Genomic DNA, 21,839 nt, shown 5'->3' with positions numbered 1-21,839 from the left:
GTACATTCTGGGAATTGTAGAGACGGCTTCCCGTGTTCTTTTAGAGAAAGGTACAAAGACAAAGCGCTCTTATGTTGTCGTAAATAATAAATGGGAGTAGAGTGGGAGAAGGACTTTTTATTCCTTTTCTAGAAAGAAACAGCTTCATGATTCCCGTGCCATGACCTTTCCTTTTGCCCTGGAGGAACAGAAACTTCCTGAGTTCTACAATTAGACCATTTGACATTTCTTACTCTCATGGTATTTAAGACCTGGGAAGGATTTTAGAGAATATTCAGTCCAAGGATTACCCAGCACAGGAATCGATCTCATGAGTAGATAGTAGACACGCTATTTGCAAAGGTCACCAGGGCCAGTGGTCCATTGATACATCTTTCAGTTCATCCTTGGACCTGCATGTGAGGTTTTTGTTTTAACTGAGCTCCTAATGCTGCTTATTCAACACTCTATTTATTCATGATCCATTCATTAAATGGATATCCACTTATGTAATTAATATATGCCCACGGCTTCCCATGCCAGGCACTGAACAAAACAGGTTATGTGCCTTACCTTACTAAATGCTGTACCCAGCACCTGAGACAAGTACTATTATTTCCCATTTGCAGGTAAAGCAACTAATACTCAGAAAAATTAGGTAATTTGTCCACAGGGACTACCGCTAGCAAGTGGTGATGGTCATGGCAGGGAGCTTGCTTTGAGCCCTCTGACTAACCCAGGGCTCACATACTGAGCTACAATGTTCTCGCTGACCCAAAGTGCGTGTGGATGGCCCCGGAGGGACCCTGTCTTCTCACCCGGCCACCCGAGCATTTTCATCTCAACCCTGCTGGGCACATCTGTGCTGCTGGGCACCTGGATCGATCTTAGGCTCTTCAGTCTAATGCCCCTTCATCCACACGCTAACCCTTCAAATACCTGAGTGCTATGAACATATCCTGGCACTCATTCTATCAATTTTTCTTTTAAGGTTAAACAGACCCAGTTTTCTTTTTTTTTTTTAAAGATTTTATTTATTTATTCGACAGAGAGAGAGACAGCCAGCGAGAGAGGGAACACAAGCAGGGGGAGTGGGAGAGGAAGAAGCAGGCTCCTAGCGGAGGAGCCTGATGTGGGGCTCGATCCCATAACGCCGGGATCACGCCCTGAGCCGAAGGCAGACGCTTAACCGCTGTGCCACCCAGGCGCTCCTAGACCCAGTTTTCTAACTGTTCCCTAAAAGACATGGCTTGTGCCCTCTTACTACCCTGTTGGCTCTCTCTGTAACCAAGTCATTTGTCAATGTTTCTCTTTTTAAAAAAAAAAACATGACTTCAGTAGAAATAAATCAGTGGGCGTGATTGCTTTCTTTGAGCCACACAGCATCCTGTCCAGAGTGGGAGGGTATGGGTTCTGATGATATTTCTAAAACCAAACCAGTTATCCTTTGGCCCTGGGTAAACCACTTAATCCCTGTGGGATTCTATTTCCTTATTTGTAGGTCTCTTTGTACTCGTTGTAACCTTCTGAGACTTGCCATTCCTCGTCCATGGGACATCTGCCTGTGCCCTGTGAGGACAGAGGCTGCTTGGGGCTGCTCTCTCCGCCCTTAGAGCACCCCACGGCTGTTTAACTGGCAAAATAATGGATTCCCCACATGGGAATAATTATACCTTCTCTTCCTCCTTTACGGGATTGTGGTGCAAAACAAATGAGAAAAAAGCACTCCGCTAAAAATAATGCTGCTCCCATTACCCACAGACTCTACTGCTTACACTTTTTTTTAAAAAAAGGCGTATAATTGCTGTGCATGGAATATAATACTCCCTGAGTAGTTTTTCCTTACTTTATTCAACTGTTCATTCATTCTTTATTTTTTAAGAGTCTACTATGGGCTCAGATAATGCATTTTAGTTTAAAGGACTGTTTATAAGCCCAGTAAATTCCTCTCCTCTACTCAAGTTGCACTATTTTCCTTGTCTAATCCTGGCACTCTTTCTTTTCCTCCATCTACTTCTATCACTTACATGTGTACAGTCTAAACCTATTACTTTTACTGCAGTATGCAGTGACTGAGTTTGGTTTCGACTGCATTCGTTAGACATAAAATCCATGTGTTTGTTTTTTTATTTGTTTGCTGGAAAAAATCGTATGGGAAGAATGGGCTGTAGGGGCTCTTTCAAATATAGGAAGGGGCTGATGTGTTTTAATCTATTTCTCCTGATGGAATAAGAAAAGGAAACTATGAAAGCATGGCTTAAAGTGATCTAATTACACCAGGCAAAAATTTTTATTGTGATTGAAAGTTATCAGTCCCTACAGTAACTTGCCCGTTTTAGGCTGAAAGGAGTCTAAAAAGTAAGGACCTTAAAAGAAATTGATACTGGGGATGCTGGTGTATTTTTCTTTTCCATGAGAAGTCTTTCAAAGCAGGTGAAATGCCTTTTTCACTTCCTAATGTTTCCTACAAATGTGTTCCATGAAACTCTGTAATTAGATTCCTTGCAAAAGACTTGTCTATTGGGGCGCCTGGGTGGCGCAGTTGTTAAGCGTCTGCCTTTGGCTCAGGGCGTGATCCCAGCGTTCTGGGATCGAGCCCTACATCAGGCTCTTCTGCTGGGAGCCTGCTTCTTCCTCTCCCACTCCCCCTGCTTGTGTTCCCTCTCTCGCTGGCTGTCTCTGTCAAATAAATAAATAAAATCTTAAAAAAAAAAAAAAGACTTGTCTATTATGTGCCCTTCCGAGAGATCTATAATGTACCCCAAAGAAACCAATATAACTTTGTTTAACCCAATGTTGTCCAATCTTGACTTTAGAATCTTTTGTTCACAGAACATGTTTACCATCTTGGGAAATGCATGCATGGAATGATTTGGGACAGATTCAGCTCTAGAAGCCAAGGGGTCCCACCCAAACTCTAGGGGTCTTTGCCTTCTAGATAGCCTTCTTCATTCCTAGACATATGCTGTTTGCAAAAACCCTCCAGCAAATATGAAATAGTCTAAAACAAGTCTTTGCTTCCTATAATTTGAGTCTGAGGTGCAAATATTAGATGAGGTCTCAGAATCCTCTATTACCGTGATTCAGAAAGGTCAACGTAAGACCCAACCAGACTCCAAAGTCTTTCAGTGCCTCAAGATATTCCAAGCACGTTTCATGGAGTTGTCTTCCAGCCGTGGGGGGCTCTATTCTTTAAGTTTGGCCAACACAGTCAAGGAAGTTGCCTCTTTGGGGAAAGTCGGCTGAGCTGAGGCAAGTATTCCATCCATCCCAGACATCCTCCTGCAGAAGATGGAGCCAGGTGCTGCAACCACCCAAGCCGCAGGCCCCGGGCACCTCACTCTATCCAACACTCATGATGTTTTACCTAATCGCATCTGGCCCAGCGTCATGCCAAAGGGAAAGTGAACTTGCCATTGCAGCCTGCGGAGAATTCGATCGTTCTACTCTGCTTCTCCCCTGTGGGATCTCACTAGTTGGGGCTCGGAGTCCTTTTATCTGTCTTACAACAAGAAGACACTGCTGCAGCACCATGATTCTGAGACTCAGTCTTCCTCGGGGCAATCTCTGCTTCCCAGATCTTAATCCTTGCCTGTTGTGTCATAGTCCCAGGACCACAGCCTCACTTCCTAACCCTTCCAGGATCAGAGCCCAATTTTCCCCAGCAGCTGATAGGACAGGTTTTCTTCCCGAGCATTCACATACTGGCAGACCCTGATTCTTCCTGCTCCGAAGCCAGCCAGCAGCCACACAGATCTGAGTATAACCTTGCACTTAATGCTCCCCTTGGTAGAGAGGTGTTTACTGTGGAATTGTTGGGTCATATAGGAACTCTATGTTAACATTCTGAGGATATGCCAAACTTTATTTTATGGTGCCGAATCCTTTTACGTTCTTAACAGCAATGTATGAAGGTTCCAGGACCTCCACATTGTCACCAACACTTGCCAGTTTCTGTTTGTTTGCCTTTTTACCTGGAGACATGCTAGTGGGTGTAGAGTGCTGTCTCATTTTGGTTTTGGTTTGTACTTCCTTATGCCTCATAATGCAGAGCTTCTTTTTATGTGCCTATTGGCTATTTGTAGATCTTGTTTAGAGAAATGTCTTTTCAAATCTTTGCCCTATTTTAAAATTGGGCATTTTATCTTTTTTGTTGAGTTGCAAGATATTTTAAATATATGCTTTGGGTACTCAACCTTTGTCATGTTTGATTGGCAAAAATTTTCTCCCTTTCTGTGGGCTATCTTTTCATTTTCTGGATAGTGCCTTTTGACACAGGACAGTTTTGAATTTTGAAATCCAAATTATTAATTTTTCCTTGTGCTTTTTGTGTCGTATCTAAGAAATCATTGCCTAATACAAAGTTGCTACGATGCGCACATAGTATACTTAGATTTATAGCTTTAGTTCTTGGGTTTGGTTTTTGATCCATTTTGAGGTAATTTTTGCATATGGTGTGAGGAATAGGTCCCCTTCCATTCTTTTGCATGGGAATACCCTAGAATGTAATCTTGCCTTGTACTTCTATGTTGGGAAAAAGCTTTGTAAAGTCCTTGCAATTACACAATTTCCAAATCAGGAAACTGACTACTTGATTCCAGTTATGAGTACGTGTAGCTGGACCTGTGATTTGGATGCCAACTGTCAGAGGACAGGATCTCATTCTAACCAATCCCAGAAGACTCTTATGTTATCATGTGGGCTTTTCAATGTAGAGTTTCTGTATGGACTCAGAAGGCCTCAGATTATATTCCAGCAAAGGGCGGCATTTTCCAGGAAGGAGACATCTTTTAGGCAGATGGAGATTTTGGCGATGATGGCATTTAGTTAATGGCATTTGGCTCGCAGGGATCTTGCAACATTGAGTCCTGGGACTGAAGATAGATCATATGATGATAGAGTAAGTTCATGGTCCAATTTCAGGGAAGACAGCAGGATTTTTTTCTAGGGAGTTCTTTTTTCTGTATGCCATCGGCTCTTAAAAAGATGAGACATACCAGACCCAGAAAAAATGCTAACAATCTTGCCCTTTCCACAAGAGATTAGGAGACTAAAATGTGTATCATCAAGAATTTTTATTCCTGCTCAGCAATGGATGAACTAGTTTTTTTCACCCTTGATGAGAGCTTTGTTTAGTTTCATGGGGGTGGGGGGCCCTCATTTTTTGAACCATCTCTCTACTCTTTGATTTGATTAATATTAAATGTCCAAAAATTTAATTAAGATCAATACTTGTGACAAGTGCCCTCCATCTCTCCCAACAAAAAATTGCCACTGGAGTGCATTTAAAATGTGAGTCCGTCTTGACCTTGGGTTCAAGCGAAAAGGTCCCACACAGACAGATCCTTTGACTAGGTGAAGGGGTTATTTGTAGCTCTGAGTTGCTGTGTTTCTTATGAAACAAGAGAGCATTGTCCTGGCCCGTGTGCAGAGACTGGAATGGAATGTTGTGTCACCCCACAGGGTGATAGGAGTTGGGTTTCCCTGTCATGAAGATTGCCCATCTTTGATCAAATGTCAGTTCTAAGGATGGAAGCTTCCTAGAGAAGGGACCGCTTGTTCCCTTGGCACAAATCCAGCTCATGCTGTGTTTGTGTCTCATCGTGTACCAGTGTCCAGCAGCGCCGAGGGGACCAGAGCATACCACCGTAAGACAGTCTCCAAGATACTGATGGCCAGGGTCATGTGACCATCCTGTGAGTGCAATGGCTTTAAACACTGGGTAGAAAGGGGATAACAGAATGAGGAGCCAGGGATTGTTTTTTTTTCACATAAAGTAAAGGAAGTCCTTACCACTCTAAGAACTTGTCCCTTTGGTGTGAAAACTTTTTTCCACTCTATTTATCTCGCTCACTTACTTGCTCCTTGCAAGTAGTTTAAGCATAGTAAACATCTGAGTGGAACTGATTCTGACTAGTTCTGAATTCCTGGTGGAAAGCACAGAATTAGAGCTTCAAGAAACCCCTGCTATGAAATACATAGTCATTATCTTTATTCAAGGTACCGTAAGACACTGGGTCCTGGCGCGAGAACACGATGGAGGTCGTCCCACCATTTGATGCTTGGAATAGCAGGAATAATAGTTCTGTTCTTCCCCAATTGAGTACAAACATAATAGCAAGTTGGACAAAAATATATATTCATCCCCAGCCCCCACCCCAACAAGGGAGGTGATTTGAAAAACAAACGTGTTGGGAGAATGGAACACATTCTTTTGGAAATAGGATACTCACAGATAAAAATGCAGGCACAGACCCATACTAGCTGAAATGAAGTGAATTTTCACTGTACCTACCAGCATTTCTCCCCCACCCCACACCCCCTGAACTTAACAGCACCAAAATCTCCTTTCCAGACTGTCTGAAAGATAGAGTCCAAATCTATTCTTCACTGATCATATTCGATCTTTAATCTTGACTGCCATTATTTTATAACATTCAAATCAGAGACGGTCATGTTTTCTTCATGTAAGTTTCTCTTCATGCTCTAGAATTTTATATTCTGTGCTACGATTCACTATTTTAAAGCCACATGGTGCTAAAGTTTAAATTTTAGAGCTTGTCTACTTTATTACATACAACTTGAAGGGCTTTCCTTCCTTTTTTCTATTTCCTCCTCTTGACTGAAATAGATATATTAAATTAAATCAAAGCAAGCTACGAGCACCTGACAATGAAAAAATATATTTGAGGCAGTCAACAAACAGTGATGTCTGTGACAGTATGTCAGTAGAAATGATGGCTTCATAGTCAAAGCTTTGAGTGTCCACGAATTGCCATGAACTCTTCTTCAGAGTTGGGTGCCACTGATGGTGGTGATGCTTTCGTTAACATTTACTGACTTCTTATCAGGATGCAAATATATGTTCGAATTAGGCTTTCTGGTCGTCATCTCAATCGTTGTGATTCAATTATAAAGTAGGTACTCTTATCAACCATATATTGTACATGAGGAGATCAAGGCTGGACAGACATGGGAATGCAAAGGACTATGGATAGTGACAAGTTCCCACCAGTTCCCACCAGCCCTCCCCTCTGCCCCTGGCAGCTCAGTGGTGACATGAAAAGGTCTGTGTTAATAGCCGGGGAAAATTCTAGTTCAGTCTTGCATCTGGGTTTCAAGATTTTAAAGCTTATGAAAGGAAAGGATAAATGACTGGCAGAGTTCATATTCAAAGAGGAGACTAAGTGTGAAGGGCTACAGACTGGAAATGCGACTATGGTGTCAGCCACAGTGAGCCATCATATAGCACAGATGGGGCCACGCACTGTGGATTGAGTCAGGAAAGATGGGTCGGTGTGCCTTTCATTTTGAAACTCCCTATGTCCTGGGAATCCTGTGGCTCAAAAGAGACATCAGCTTAGAGAACACTAGCACATGGGCCCCGGGACCCTAGACTGCAAAGTGGATAACGAAGAAATGAGAGGAAATACTTTTTGGCTATTTACCTCTAAAGTCTAAAACTGTATCAACAGCTGCATGAAATCAGCAACTAATACCAAACATCACATTTACCTAAAACGTCCAAGCTAGAAGAAGTAGTGTCCCAACTATTAAGTTCTAAGCCTGACTTAGAGATCTTTGTGACAAGATACAAAGAAAGTGCAATCATTCATAGATGCTGGGCAGTTTCTTGAGCTAGTCCTCACATGATAAGTAAGGCATTTCATTTGTTATTTGTGACGCATATATTTGGGACTCAAATGAGGCATCAAACAATACTAAATGTTCTGTGAAGCAAGAGGAAAGCCAACAGCTTCTGACTTTTTTCTATCCTTTCTCCCTCATTTCAAAACAAAAATGTTAATATCACTCCAAGATCCGTAGCAGATGATTAGGTAATGAGAGATGGGGGTGGGGTGGGGGGGAGAATAGAGTCATATCAGCAAGAAAAGCACGCGTGATGGCCATGCATCGAGAGGCAAAGTGAGTGAGAGAATGAGCAATGGAGCCCAGCCATGCAGAGGATTTTATAGTTTACAGACGTTGTTCACATTTTTCTCACGAAGTCAGATGGAGAAAGAGCAGAAAAGCAGATGGTGTACAGGTCAAAGCAGAGAGAAAGACACTCAAACATCCAGTGCCTCATCTACCTAAACTTACATAGACAGCATTTGGAACAATCAGAATCCAAGTAAGACCAAGAAGCAAGAAAAATGCTTTTCTCATATACTGGGTTAGTAAGTGGCTAATTTCGTATTGTTATTTTCATCAACATTGTGAGCAGAAGGCCTTCGTTTGTGAATAAGAGATTTGGAGGATTCTGCATTTCCCTTTTATTTGGTGGTTCCATAGACCACGAGATAAATCTCGATAAATCCTTAGGATAAATCTTGATCAATCTGAACGAAAATCAGAATTTCAGCCATTACTTTCTGCTGTCTTTCTTTGCTCTCATAAACCAGAGGTGACAAAATTTTGACAATGTACATATTAGGTCCTCTACATACCGATTCTTGGGCTTGGGGTCCAAGATTTTGTGCTGTAAACATGGGCTATCTATCATGTTTCATCTTTCTGCCTCCTAGACTTTACCTACAATAGTCACACCAAGGAAAACATAATACACCAAAGTTAGAAAGACAACTACTCTCTGGGTTTAGTCCCGTGGATGTGAGATCACGCTTGCTGGCAAAACCGCGTTTTGGTGTCTTTACCACTGTTCAACCAAACCATAAACATCAGGTGACACTTGTAGGTCCCCAGAGCCATGACCTTTTTGTGAGTTCTGTTGCAGGTAGGGTTATTGTTCTAGTCTACAGTAATTGACTAATGAATGCTCGATCCCAAGATGAATTCAAAGCCAGCCTTCAAATTCCAGGCCTAAGGAAGAAATTTAATTCTGGGGTTACTTCTGGAAATAAAGTGTCCTTTTGGTAATCTTGACTTATCTCAGGGTTTCTGAGAGTGATGACTGGAGTAAAGAGTGTATCAAAATAGTATTCACAAATTTAAGAACAAGTGATTGGATTAAAAGTTCATTTTTTTAATCTAAAAGTTTTTAAAAAGAAGGCATATAAGTAACTTCCAGAACTCTCCTTTCACAGTCAGACATATTAAATTTTTGAGTGCTTTTTAAAAAAATAAAACTTTTCTTCCTCTGGGTGTTATTGATTTATTTTTTAGAAGACAAGTGTATGTCCATGCCCCAAGGGGGTAGAATTTAGTGATTTCCAAGGCTTCTTCCTCCCTCAGATGGAAATTTTTTCTCCTGAGTATTTCTTGAGTGCCATGTGGGTCATTATAGATTCTTGCTGCAAAAAGGGTCAGAGCATCCCAGTGAGAATATGTTTAAAAAAAAAATGTACCAACCATCGTAATAATTCCCTGTTTCTTTTTCCCAAATCACTCAGATTGACCAGAAAGCCAGAGCCCTGGGCTCCACCTAATAAGTCATCTGACTTCCAGATGAGATCCTAATGTTGAAAATTTGCAGTGCTTAGCTAAACAAGGAAGACCCCACCAATGTGCTTGGGAAAGTCTTGGAAGTAAAAAGCCTCCTTGGCATTAAAAAAAAAAAAAAAAAGATTCAAGTGAAAAACGCAACAGGAAGCAGAAACATGAGCAGTTTGTTCTCAGGCACTTGTCTTTGGGTGGATTTGGGTTGGGGGTCACAGAGCCAGTGGGCCGGCATCGGGTTGTTTGAATGGGAAATTTCAGGGCTTTGCAAACAAGCCATCAAAGAAGCGTGACTCAATGCGCGAGGAATCATTGGAAACCATCAGAGCTAGAGATTAACCACTAGGAAACTGGCCCATGTTTGCAAAAGGTGGCCAGGCCGTCCAAATAGCACAGAACCACAGCCTCCACTGCCAACCGGGGGACATTCCGTTTAGTACGGGCTGCCACTACCCCAGGAATGTTCCAGTATGTTCCAGTATTCTTTCCCACGGCTTCCATAATTCAAGCTTCCACGGGTGAAGAACTTAATTCTGCATCATTTTACTATTTAAATTGAGGACTTGTTCTTGGATGTGCAGGGTGGCCCAAAGACAGCACAAATGCTAAAGGTTGACACAAGAGGGAGCACTTGTAACTTTGAAATAACAAAAACCACCGTGTCCCCCTTTAAATAGTAGAGCTTTGTTTATTTATTTTTTTTAAAAAACAGCTCTTTTTACAGCTGCACACAGCACCAGATGTTCTCGCTGTGCGGTTCGGGCATAGAAAACCCTTGGAGGCCCCACGCTCATGTTTGTTTCTAGAACTCCCACCTACTCTCTCCCTTTCCTTATTGTTTACGAGAAAAAAAAACATTCTTCTTCCCGCCAGGCGACTTGGAAGGCTGTGTAGGAAGGCTGTGTAATCCCTTCAGGGTAGAAAAAATAAACGCGAGCAAGCTAGAAAGGAGATGGTGGAATAAGGGTAAGAAACTGGTAAATCCTAAATCAGGAGAAGAAGCCATCAGGGAAGAATCTGGAAAGTGAGGTGGAGGAAATGACTGCGTTTTGTGAAGACAGTTGGCTGCAAAGTGAATACAACAAAACAAAAAAACCCCAACTTACCCAAACCGGAACTATTATGCCTTTTGTTTCCGATATGCAAAACATGAAGTTTGATAGGCTTTGTTTTTCCATCAAGACAATTTATTTTCATGCTACAGCTGCAGACAGAAAGGGGAAATATTAAGACAATGAGGAATCCAGGTGTCAGGTCACATGGCTTTACTATTAGGTCCGGCCACGTGCAATCACCAATATTCAACTTCTTGACCTACCGAACTGGCAATTTCATACAGTTCATCTTTTTTTTTTTTTTTTTAATGGGCCTTGGTGTTTTTTTTTTTTTTAATTTTTAATTTAAAGTCAGTTCAGTTAACATATATAGTTTCAGGGGTAGAATTTAGTGATTCATCAGTTGCGTATAACACTCAGTGCTCATTCCACCCAGTGCCCTCCTTAATGCCCATCCCCCAATCACCCCATCCCCCCACCCACCTCCCCTCCAGCAACCCTAGTTCATCTTCATATATTTGTGAATGAGACAAGACTGGGTATACTGGGTAGAGTGTGTACAATGGCCACCTGGGTCACAAAGGGATCTTAACCAGTTTGGTTATTACAGTGATTAACTTCCTTCTGGTAACTATCACAGTGAAGATTCTGTCTTGGCCCATGCTAGATCTGACTTGTTTTTGGATAGCCCATGAGCTAGGAGTGATTTTTATATTTTTAAAGAATTGTAGAGAAAAAAAAAGAATATGCAACGGAGACCATATGTAGCCTGCGAAGCCTAAAATATTCACGATCTGACCCTTTAGAGAAAAAAATGTGTGACCAACAGAGTCCCCAGGAGCACCCAGCACCCACACTGCTTTTTCTTGACTCGTCTTATTTTATTTTTTGCTCTTATTGTGATAATCCCAACCTAGTATCTACTGAAAACCAACCACATGTCAAGCACCGTACTAACCAGGTATATGTTAATCTATGTTAACCAAACCGTGGAAGTAGGGACTATTATTATCACCATATATGCAACTGGGAAGAGCTAGAACAGGGATTTGAGACCAGGGACCCGACTTTTGCCAACGTAAGATGTAATACGATTTCCTTCTGGTGTGATTTCAGACTTTTTGTCACCTATATTCTGACAAATGCCTGTAGGGGCCAAGGGCAAACTGCGCAAGTGGACCCCTTGGGCATAAAGATAATTTCGAGTTAAAAGTAATCAAAACCCAGCAGATGCAGGAAAAGCTCTCTGTCTCCCCCTCAACTGCCGAAATTTGCATCAGAAAGGAAAGCCTGTCCCATTAACCGAGACTCCCCTTTACCTAACAAACTTATTGGGCATAATAGGGCAACCCTGTTTTTCCAAACATCTCCTTTCTCCTTCCTGTTAATGGCCTACCTCCCCTTTGTATCCTCAGACCCTACCCCTCTCCTTAGCTCCTAAAAGCTTCTTGTTGCCTCGATGCCTTTGGAATTTCGAGTCTGTGTGGATTCCCCGCACATATGCCCATTACATTTGATTTTCTCCTGCTTACCTGCTTCATGTTGGTTTGATCCTAAGTCCAGATAGAAGGACCACAGGGCAGAGGAAGGTCTTCCTCCTCGACTGTACATACTAGTGCTTTGTAAAGTGGGAGCTGAGGAAGGGAGAGAAATTAACTTTCTAAAGCAAATTAGATATTTTATCCATTTGCATCTCAGTTGTTATGTGAACGTATTTGACTTAGTGTTTAATTCAGCGGTTGAACAAATATTCACCAGGTGATGATGTTGTCTTGGATCTTTGAGAGCTTTAGGGCCTTCTGATCCTCATCACGTAAAAAGAAACGAACCAAATTGTATAATGAAGGAATCGAGAGCCCAGCAGAGTGGTTATCTTAGGTTGGCTCTGACTCCCAGAGTATGACGGGTTGTCTTCTCATCGAGTATTCTTGGGATTAATGGTGCACTTAATGCATTTAGCACTGACCTGCATTTAGTCTCCTCTTCATGGCTTCCAAAAAAAAAAAGAAAAAAGAATCGTGTGACCCATCTGAAGAACTACTGGATGACATCAGGAGGGGTTAAGCATTGACAGTCAGGAAGCCTCTCCTGTACCTTTTGCTGAAGCCTTAGTCCGCCTGTATTGAGACTCTTGGGTAGAAGGAACAGCTATGTTGGGAACATGGTCAAAATGCTGCATTTTCTTCAAATAGACTTATCATTTCTGGGTTGTATGTGTGTGTGTGTGTGTGTGTGTGTGTGTCTAGCTTTGTAAAGCATCTGGGGTTTTTATTCTTTTCTTTTTTTTTTAAAGATTTTTATTTATTTATTTGAGAGAGAGTGAGTGAGAGAGCAGAGCAGGGGTAGGGGCAGGGGCAGAGGGAGAGGAAGCAGACTCCCTGCTGAGCGGGGAGCCCCATGTGGGGCTTGATCCCAGGTCCCTGGGATCATGACCTGAGCTGAAGGGAGACGCTTAACCGACTGGCCACCCAGGCGCCCCATGGGTTTTTTTATTCTGAAAAATAGAAGGTGGAGGTCTATTTTTACTTTCTCAACAATTTTTGGAATGAATCTGGTTCCAGACAATTTCTCCAGCACTGTTGACCAAACATTCTATCTTGTCCCCATGAGGAAAAACTCTTACCTGTGTAGAAATACGTGTGTAAGAGAAAGTTCACAGTTGCTTTCATAGTAATAAAATAAAGAACTTAATTCAAATGTCTGTCATGACTTAGATGTGTTTTAATGGTGTTTGTGCTGCTTTGGCTTCATTGAGGGTCTTGAATCCATAGCCTAATACTTGAGTCGGGTTGGGAGAATTCTCTGTCTTCGTCCAAGTACTGTTTCTGCCCCATTCAGTCTCTCCTTGGATTCTGGGAATTGCTGTTATATATATGGTAAACCAGTTGACTACATCGCATGTATTTCTTGTGCTCTGTTCCATCTTTTCTTTCTTCTCTTTTTGTGCTTTAGTTTGAATATTTTCTGATGACTTGTCTGTGAGTCCACTAATTCACAAATAGAGGTGTTTCCAAACCCCTCTGACTCATCAGACTTTGCAAGGATAGCGTAGCTGCTGAAATCCATTAGTAATTCAGTCTGCCTCTGCTGCTTCCCACTAGATTTCTTGGAGGGCCAGTCTACACAGCCGTTGAGCTATACACCAACGATTTCAGGATCATTGGTGTGTAGAATTGGAGGTTCATGCTTTGTGGTTCCTTCCTGTCCAGGATTAATTTCCAGTCACTTATTGGAGCCATGAATCCTGAACTCTGTCTCCTAAATTCAGTATGACTGTTAACTTTCTGCTTAGGCTCTATTCCCAGAATTGGAAAATATTTCCCTTAGGGGAAAAGCTGGATAAATATGGAGCATGTCTAATGTGCACCCCTTCTTTCAAAAGTCACAGCCAATCCAGTTTTTGTATGCTGTAGTTGTCCTCCACTGCCTTTGAATAGCCCCCACCCCGACCTCCAAATTTCATAATTGTTATCATCAGGAAGGTTACTTTGACAAAACTATCTTGTCTTGATTGCAGCTGACATACGCTGCTAAGGATTTGTGCATTGCACTCAGAAGAGTAAGATAGGACTTTAAAAGTTGACATGATCCATGATGTAGTGACTCAAATAAGTAAGTGGAATGACAGCATTTTGGGTTGGTATTAGCTTCCGATTTCGAGGTTGATGCCATTTTGAATATGTATGAGAGGCTGGAAAGCACATGACTTGGGACTTTGGGTTCCTTGGGCAGGAAAGAGCACTACGGGGCAGCAACCTGTCCCCAGTGCAGAGACTAAGTGCATTTGTATAACATATGTTGACACTTAAAAGCTGCCTCTAAATCTACAAGGCATTACACTTTTGCAATCCTCATCTGTTGGAACGCACTTCCAGCCAGGGCCTGCCAAAAAGCTTGGGTCAGATTCTCGGAAGATGGAGACATTTGATGCCACCCAGGTGGTTGGAAATAGAAAGCAAGGATTTATTCATGCAGCGCCGCTGAATAGTAAGCTTCTAGAAGCATTCTGGAATTGGAAGTCCATGGGTATTTCAAAATCAGACCAAAGGATGGCACCCTTTGAAAATTTAGCTTGGTACATGAAAAGAAAAAAATACAGGAAGGTGTTCTCTATGTCGATTTCAGAAGTGTAAGGCAGAGAAAAGAGCAACACTGTATTAATGACCTTAAAGAACATCTTAATGGTTGTTGGAGGGACTTTTGTTGTTGTTAAGCTGTTTTCAGTTTTGAAAAATTGGCAAAGGAATCTCATGCATTTTTCTGGGAAAGTTGGAGACATTTTACAACGTTCTCGAGAAAGTTGCAAACAAAGCCTTTTTTGTTGATGTACATAACAAGATGGAGTCTGAGGCTTTTTTCTTTTCTTTTTGTTTCATTCTTTCTTTCCTAGGTAATAATAGCTACTAGATAAAGAGGCAGGAAGTAAAATAAGGCTCTAAACCATGAAATTTTCTGCACCAATGTTACATGTAGGTGTAGTGAGTTGACTTTCTAATACCTGGCATTAAGGTTAATTATTTCTTCCCATCATAAACCAAGAAGGCCCAGTGTAGGAATTTAATTAAAATCCTACTATGCTTAGAAGTTGTAATGCATGGGAATATTTTTTCCTGTTCTTTTTTTATGATGCTTCCTCAAAAGTAGTGATGTTACTCTAAGTAGAAGTGAGGTTTAGTTTGTTGGATAGAAGAAGAGGAGGAAAAGAGGTAACTCTAGGGAAAAGGGTGATTTTTTTTTTACAAACAATGTTTCTTTTTTTGATTTAAGATTTTATTTATTTATTTGTCAGAGAGTAAGACATAGCACAAGCAGGGGCAGCAGCAGGCAGAGGGAGAAGCAGGCTCCCTGCTGAGCAAGGAGCCTGATGTGAGGCTCGATCCCCGGACCCTGCCCAGGCATCCCAAAGGGTGATTTTCATTAGCAAGAGAGTCCTATATGGAGTTACAATGGAACGGAGAGGCCATGAAGGAGATGGGCCTTATGTACATCCTCACGGGAGGAACCATATTCCAAGGACTTGGCCCAAACACCTGCAAGTGGCCTACGATAGGAGACTCTGCCTAGTGACAGCCTCGGCAACCAGTTATATCATATTTGGTCAAGATTAGCCTTCTGCAGCCATCACCATTCAAAGTCTCTGTAAATGACACCTACAAGCATTCCCTTTTGTCTTTAAAAACCCTTGACCAGGACCCCTGGGTGGCTCAGTCGGTTAAGTGTGTGCCTTCGGCTCAGGTCATGATCCCAGGATCCTGGGATGGAGCCCTGTGTTGGGCTCCTTGCTCAGCAGGGAGTCTGCTTCTCCCTCTGCTTGTGCTCTCCCTCCACTCTTCCTCTGACAAATAAATAAATAAAATCTTAAACAAAACAAAACAAAACACAAAACCCTTGACTCGTTCCTGGAGGGAATGGGACTGTTGGGGTTACCGCCCAATTCTGCATTCCCCAAATGGTAATTCTGAGGCCCCAAATAAGGGCTTTGTTTTTATTTTAGCTCTGCCTCTTTTCTCCATGAATAAATCACATGAAGAGCCCCCTTTCCTCAAACCACTCGCCCTGGTGCATTCCTGAGTTTGCTTATCCTCTTCTCCAGGATTCTAGCTTCTGATGTTTCTGCTCTTTTTTCTGTTTGATTTTCTGGACTTAGTCGCCTAACTCTCTTTTCCTAGTGGCAAGCCATAATCTAGAATTCTCTCTCTATGATAATATATACAACAATGTTATTAATTATATTAGTTGTATTATGCATATAATTACATACATCTGTAATTATATATTATAAAATTTATATATTATATATATTATATTTATATATTACATATTATATTACATATTATATGTATTACATATTGTAATATATGTAATATATATTATATATAATGTATATATTATAATTTTATGTAATATATGTACTATTTTATGTATTTTGTATAATAGTATATACAATTCTAAATTATGGCTTATAACCAGGAAAGATAAATGGATGTTAAGTCCAAAGAATGAAGTAAAATTTCCATATATTCTATACAAATATATATAAAATATTAACATGCATAAAACAAGGATAACTTTTATCTGCTTCTTATAAATTTGATAGAATTTATCCCTAAACCTATCTGGAACCGGGCCTTTCTGGGTGTAAAGGATTCAATTATTATTTCAACATCATTAATGATTTTTTAAAAGATTGATTTATTTATATTAGAGGGTGAGGGCAGTGCAGAGTGAGAGAGACAGAGATTCCTCAAGCAGACTCACTGCAGAGCAAAGAGCCTGACATGGGGCTCAATTCCAGGACCCCAAGATCATGACCTGAGCCCAAATCAAAAGTCAGTCCCTCAACCCACTGAGCAACCCAGGTGCCCCACATCATTAATGATTATTATTCTATCCAATTTGTTTTATTGATCCTTGCCTGTGTCAATTTTGGCATCTCCGATAATTTTTCCAAAGATTCTAGGGTTCCGTTCTCTTTCATTTGTTAAGAAATTCATGCTAATTCAATATGACCCATACATATATTTACGTTTTGCTATCAATTAATGCTATCACGTCAATATTCTGTCCTACAAAAGATGTGTCTTTATTTAGTCTAGCCTCTGTGGGTCTCACCTTCTCCCTTGTTGGCATCCTGAGTATAGTTCTGCAGCGTGATGAATAAAGTTGGGGTGAGGGGTTTTCGTGCTCGTTTAAGCAAACATAAGGTCCATGAGGTCACTGACTTGGTCTTACTTCTGCTATCTCGCTTCCTCCAGCATTATTTTTCTCTTCTGCTCTAACACGTCCTCCAAGAATGTGTCAAGAAAGTGTTTGGTAGACTCTGAAAGGTCTTGGGGGTCTGAGAATGTCTTTATCTCAGTGTCACATTTAAATGGTAGTTCAGCTGGTATAAAATTCTAGCTTCAGAGCTTCTTTTTTGTTCAACCCAATGAAAACACCGCCCCATTCCTAGTCTATGTCCAATATTCCCATTGAAAGATTTTTAACAATATCATCTTTATACGTCTGTGGTTGATCTGCTTTCCCTCTTACGGTGCTTTAAATTTTTCTTTCTGTGTTTGATGTCCTGAAATGTCATGACAATGTACTTGACTTTGAGTTCATTTTTCTCATCTCTCCTGTTTAGCGCTTTACGCACGTCAATTTTGAAGCTTTTGTGTTTCTTTTTTTAATTTTTTAAAAAGATTTTATTCATTTATTTGACAGAGAGACAGTGAGAGAGGGAGCACAAGCAGGGGAGTGGGGGAGGGAGAAGCAGCCTTCCCGCTGAGCAGGGAGCCTGACACGGGGTTAGATCCCGGACCCCGGGATCATGACCTGAGCCGAAGGCAGACGCTTAACGACTGAACCACCCAGGCGCCCCGATGTGTTTCTTTAATTCTGGAAATTTTCAATTGGTATTTCTTCACGTATTTTCCCCTGTGTTAATTTTTTCCTTCTTAGGCAGACCCTATTCGATTATTCTGATGCTTTTCATCTTGCAAATGCCTCAGGTTTCATTTTGTTTATTTTCTTCTGGAACTTTGGGTGAGAGCTCTTTGATATGACTCACTGTGTTTCAGGGGAATCCCATGTGGGGTGCTGGAGACTGAAGTCTGAGATCAGGGTACAGGGGTGGTTAGGCTCTGGTGAGGGTCCTCCTCCTGGTTAGTGCAGAGCCATCTTCTCTCTGCCCGCATGGCCTTTTCTTGGCACCTGCTTGTGGGGGGGAGAGAGGGAGAGTGAGAGTAAGAGAGAGAGGGGGAGGGAGATCTCTCTCTCTCTCTCTTTTTTAAAAGATTTTATTTATTTGAGAGAGAGAGAGAGAGCACAGTAGGAGAGGGAGAGGGAGAAGCAGACTCCCCAGTGAGCAGAGTCTGACATGTGGCTCCATCCCCGGACCCTGAGATCATGACCTGAGTTGACTGAGCCACCCAGGTGCCCTGAGAGGTATCTCTCAGGTATAAGGCCACCTCCGATCTCATCAGGGCCCCACCCTTATGACGTCATTTAACCTTAACTACCTCCTAAAAGGCCCATCTCTAAATACAGTTGTATTGGGGGTTAGAGCTCCATATATGAATTTGGTCTGGGGGAGACACAATTCAGCCCACAGCACCATCTTTTATAATGCATGCATTTGGAGATAATAGAGACAGTAAATATCTTTAAAAATAATACTATATTGATTCTGTTAACTTCTCTTAAGCTGTGGTATAGATCTGCCGAGGGTCATTAGCTTGAAATTTGGCCTATTTTGTACTGAACTGTGTTTGTCCTCAAAGAGCATAACTTTAGTTGTTGTGGAGGTTACTTAAAATTTGTAACAGTAAAACTATGTCATTGGCAGAGAGAAGAATGCTTATCTTTGGATTTGCTAGGGCAGAGGTCATGCTTTAGAAATTGCAACATCTGTGCACCATTTCCAAGTCCCAGGAAGTGTGAAGGGATTTGAAATTAAACCATACACAAGGGTGGTTCTGTCACTTAGCTTTTTTTTTTTTTTAAAGAGTGTTTTTTCTTTTTTTAATTTTATTTATTTATTTGACAGAGAGAGAGACAGCCAGCGAGAGAGGGAACACAAGCAGGGGGAGTGGGAGAGGAAGAAGCAGGCTCCCAGTGTAGGAGCCCGATGTGGGGCTCAATCCCAGGACTTTGGGATCACGCCCTGAGCCGAAGGCAGATGCTTAACGACTGAGCCACCCAGGCGCCCCTGCCACTTAGCTTTTGAGCCTAGGGAAAACTTCAATGAAAACTTGTTGAGCTAAGCCTCAGTTTACTCATCTTTAAAGGATGGAGAATTACTCTTGTTTATTGGGTGACGTTGGTAATCCAGTAACATATGGACGCTCTTAATGTAATATAAAGAGTTTTACATATCAGTGGTAGGAGTAGGAATCCATATTTCCTGTATCAAGAGAAACTAAGGAAAGCCTTTTCTTGTGTTGAATTCCTTCATCTTTTATAAGAGTTTCATCCCTCTCCAAATTCAAATACAGAGGCTATTCTGCTCCTTGTTCAAGATTTGCCATTCAGAGGGTTTAATGACCAAGTTTCTGGGAACCAGGCCAAATGCCTAGGACAACCCTCTCGTATCATTCTAGCTTATTCCCTCAAAGTTTTAGAAATGAAGAAAGAGATCTTTTCGGCTAGTGAATTTAAATCTAATATTTTTATAAAACTATTCCTTCTCTGAAGCCGGGTCTCAGAGAATCTCGGCTCTACAGTAAGTTCAGAGGAATGAGTATCACAATAGGGAAAAAGACGTAGCAAATCGCTGACATAGAGCACAGACTATGAGTGTTCTAGACATTCTAGATGCACACCTAAATGTTTAAATTGTGACAAAATACACGTAATATAAAATTTGCCATCTTCACCATTTTTACGTATACAGTTCAGCAATACCCGTGATGCCCCGCAACCATCACCACCTTCCGTCCCCACAACTAACTTTTCATCTGGCCAAATTGAAACTCTGTACCCATTTCACACTCACCTCCCATTCCTCTTCCGCCATCTTGAAGCAGAGGGGATTTGGAGCCCAGACAATCTGAGAGTGGCTTCTTTCTAGCTTTGTGACCCCACAACCTTGCCAGACCTTGGTTTTCTCTTCCATCCCACTCACCTGCTGGGTTGCTGTGGAGCTCAAGGAGATGTTGTAGGTGCTCTCCTGCATCCTAATATTCCTTACACACAGTCTGTAGAAGCAGCAAGTCACATGCAGCTGTGAGCAATGTTTGAAATGAACCAAACTAAAGGTCCTGTCTAACAGAATCTAAACTTCGCTGTCAAGCAGGTCACAGCTCCCTGAGTATCTGTTCTATCCCTCCTGCTACAGAGATTTCAGACACTGATGGATGGGTTGGTTTAATGATTTTTCCAGGATAGTAAATCCATGTTCAGAGAAGGTTAATAAATCCATTGACCACGACCATACAACTACTTATGAACCCCACCAGGATTAAAACCCAGAGTGGCCTATCATCAAGCTGGTGGTCTCCCCACCGCCCCGAGCTGCTGGAGCACTCACCAAACACTGAGTGAGGGGACAGTGGACCTAGAAAACTCAGTCCCTTTCCTCGATTTCCTCACAATTTTATGAAGAAGACACATTACAGATACTTAATGCAAACCAAGGAAGAGAGCAGAACAACCCACCATCAGATGTTTCACCGCCTTGTCCCAACGAGTGTGTCATCAATGAGAATTCAAGGAAGAAAAATACATTGTGGGCTACGCAGAACTGACAAAGCCTTTTATAGGTAGTTACACCTTTGAGCTTGATTTTGGAGAAAAAAGCACAATTTGGAGAAGAAAGATAATCTAGTTAAGGAGAAGTCAAAGAGTGTAAGAGCTCATAATGATTCTGCAGTAATATTAAGGAACGTGTTCTGAGTCTACAGCAAAGCTAGAGCAGAACACCTGGTTCTTATGCTAATGAGGTTTTAATCCAGGTAAGAAAAAAAAAATGGTCTGTAAGAAACAATTCAAGACCCCATTACGTCACTGAATATATTTCTTGGACAAAATAAGTCCATTATTTATTTGCACCATTCCGAAGAAAAGGCAGTTCTGATCCTAGAACAACCTTCTAAACATAACTATGACAATAATATCATCTCAAATCCTCCCCAAGATGACCCATTTCCCCCTTTCCTACCAGCATCCTTCCAGCACAGCCATTTGCAAGACACTTGGAGACTCAAGAGGGACTTTCAAAATGTCTCTTTGGTTCGCTGAACTATGAAGCCCATTTTCTGCATAAGAAAAAGGCAGTCAGAGCTTGAGTGTGAGCTGGGATGGGATCTGACGCCTCCGGCGCCTGCGAGTTGCCATGGCAACAATATGGCGGAACTGGAAATGATCCTGTAAAGTATCATTTTCAGTGCCCCTTTTAATCAGTTTTTTTTGCAATCCTTTTACCTGTATGTCTTCCCAGCGTGGATCTTTCAAGAGAGTTGTGACGGCAGTGTCTGCTCAGTCAAGTGTCTTCTCCAGTAGTATTTTGCATCCATCAACATTTGCTTGAGACACAAAGACAGACAAGCCACATTCACGACCTCAGCTGGGTTACATTCAGGCTGCACATGTTTCAAGGACTCAATGAATGAGGCTCATTACTAAGAACAATTCATGATTGCCACTTTTGGAAGAACATTGAACTGGCAAAGGTAGGTAGGTGGTAAGTTCAGAGGATGCTGATACCAGGAATATTGGTTGCATACATTTTAGAACAAAGAGTAGCAAGCAGCAAATGAAATGCTTTCTCCCAAGGGATGTTCCAGTGAGCCTTGGTCGCATAACCTGAGGGCTCAAATAAGACCTAATTGTAATATTACCTTCACACCTTTTAATTTCGATCCTACATCCCTTGATAGGAGAATGACCTGATAGGCCGTATCTTCTTGTTCGCAAAGTTTTCTT

The 21,839-nt window shown here is 41.6% G+C and overlaps 1 long non-coding RNA gene across 4 annotated transcripts; it reads right to left on the bottom strand.

Annotated features, from left to right (window-relative positions):
• Positions 1-8,914: 8,914 nt before the first annotated feature.
• Positions 8,915-21,428, bottom strand: LOC103665680. 4 transcript variants are annotated; one of them, XR_569346.2, is made up of 8 exons: positions 21,339-21,428; positions 21,076-21,172; positions 20,041-20,113; positions 17,986-18,128; positions 12,189-12,423; positions 11,966-12,067; positions 10,485-10,582; positions 8,915-9,233 (listed from the first exon to the last, which is right to left on the bottom strand). It is a non-coding gene; the product is annotated as an uncharacterized LOC103665680 (long non-coding RNA). The 4 variants fall into 4 exon arrangements; XR_569345.2 differs by lacking the exon at positions 12,189-12,423 and having other exon boundaries at positions 17,986-18,131; XR_005837340.1 differs by having other exon boundaries at positions 11,966-12,423.
• Between the last annotated feature and the right edge of the window lie 411 nt (positions 21,429-21,839).

Source organism: Ursus maritimus, unplaced genomic scaffold, assembly GCF_017311325.1.
Source record: "Ursus maritimus isolate PB19 unplaced genomic scaffold, ASM1731132v1 scaffold_24, whole genome shotgun sequence".
Classification (NCBI taxonomy): domain Eukaryota; kingdom Metazoa; phylum Chordata; class Mammalia; order Carnivora; family Ursidae; genus Ursus; species Ursus maritimus.
The sequence above is the reverse complement of the archived record's forward strand: the minus strand, read 5'-3'. Positions and strand labels throughout refer to the sequence as shown.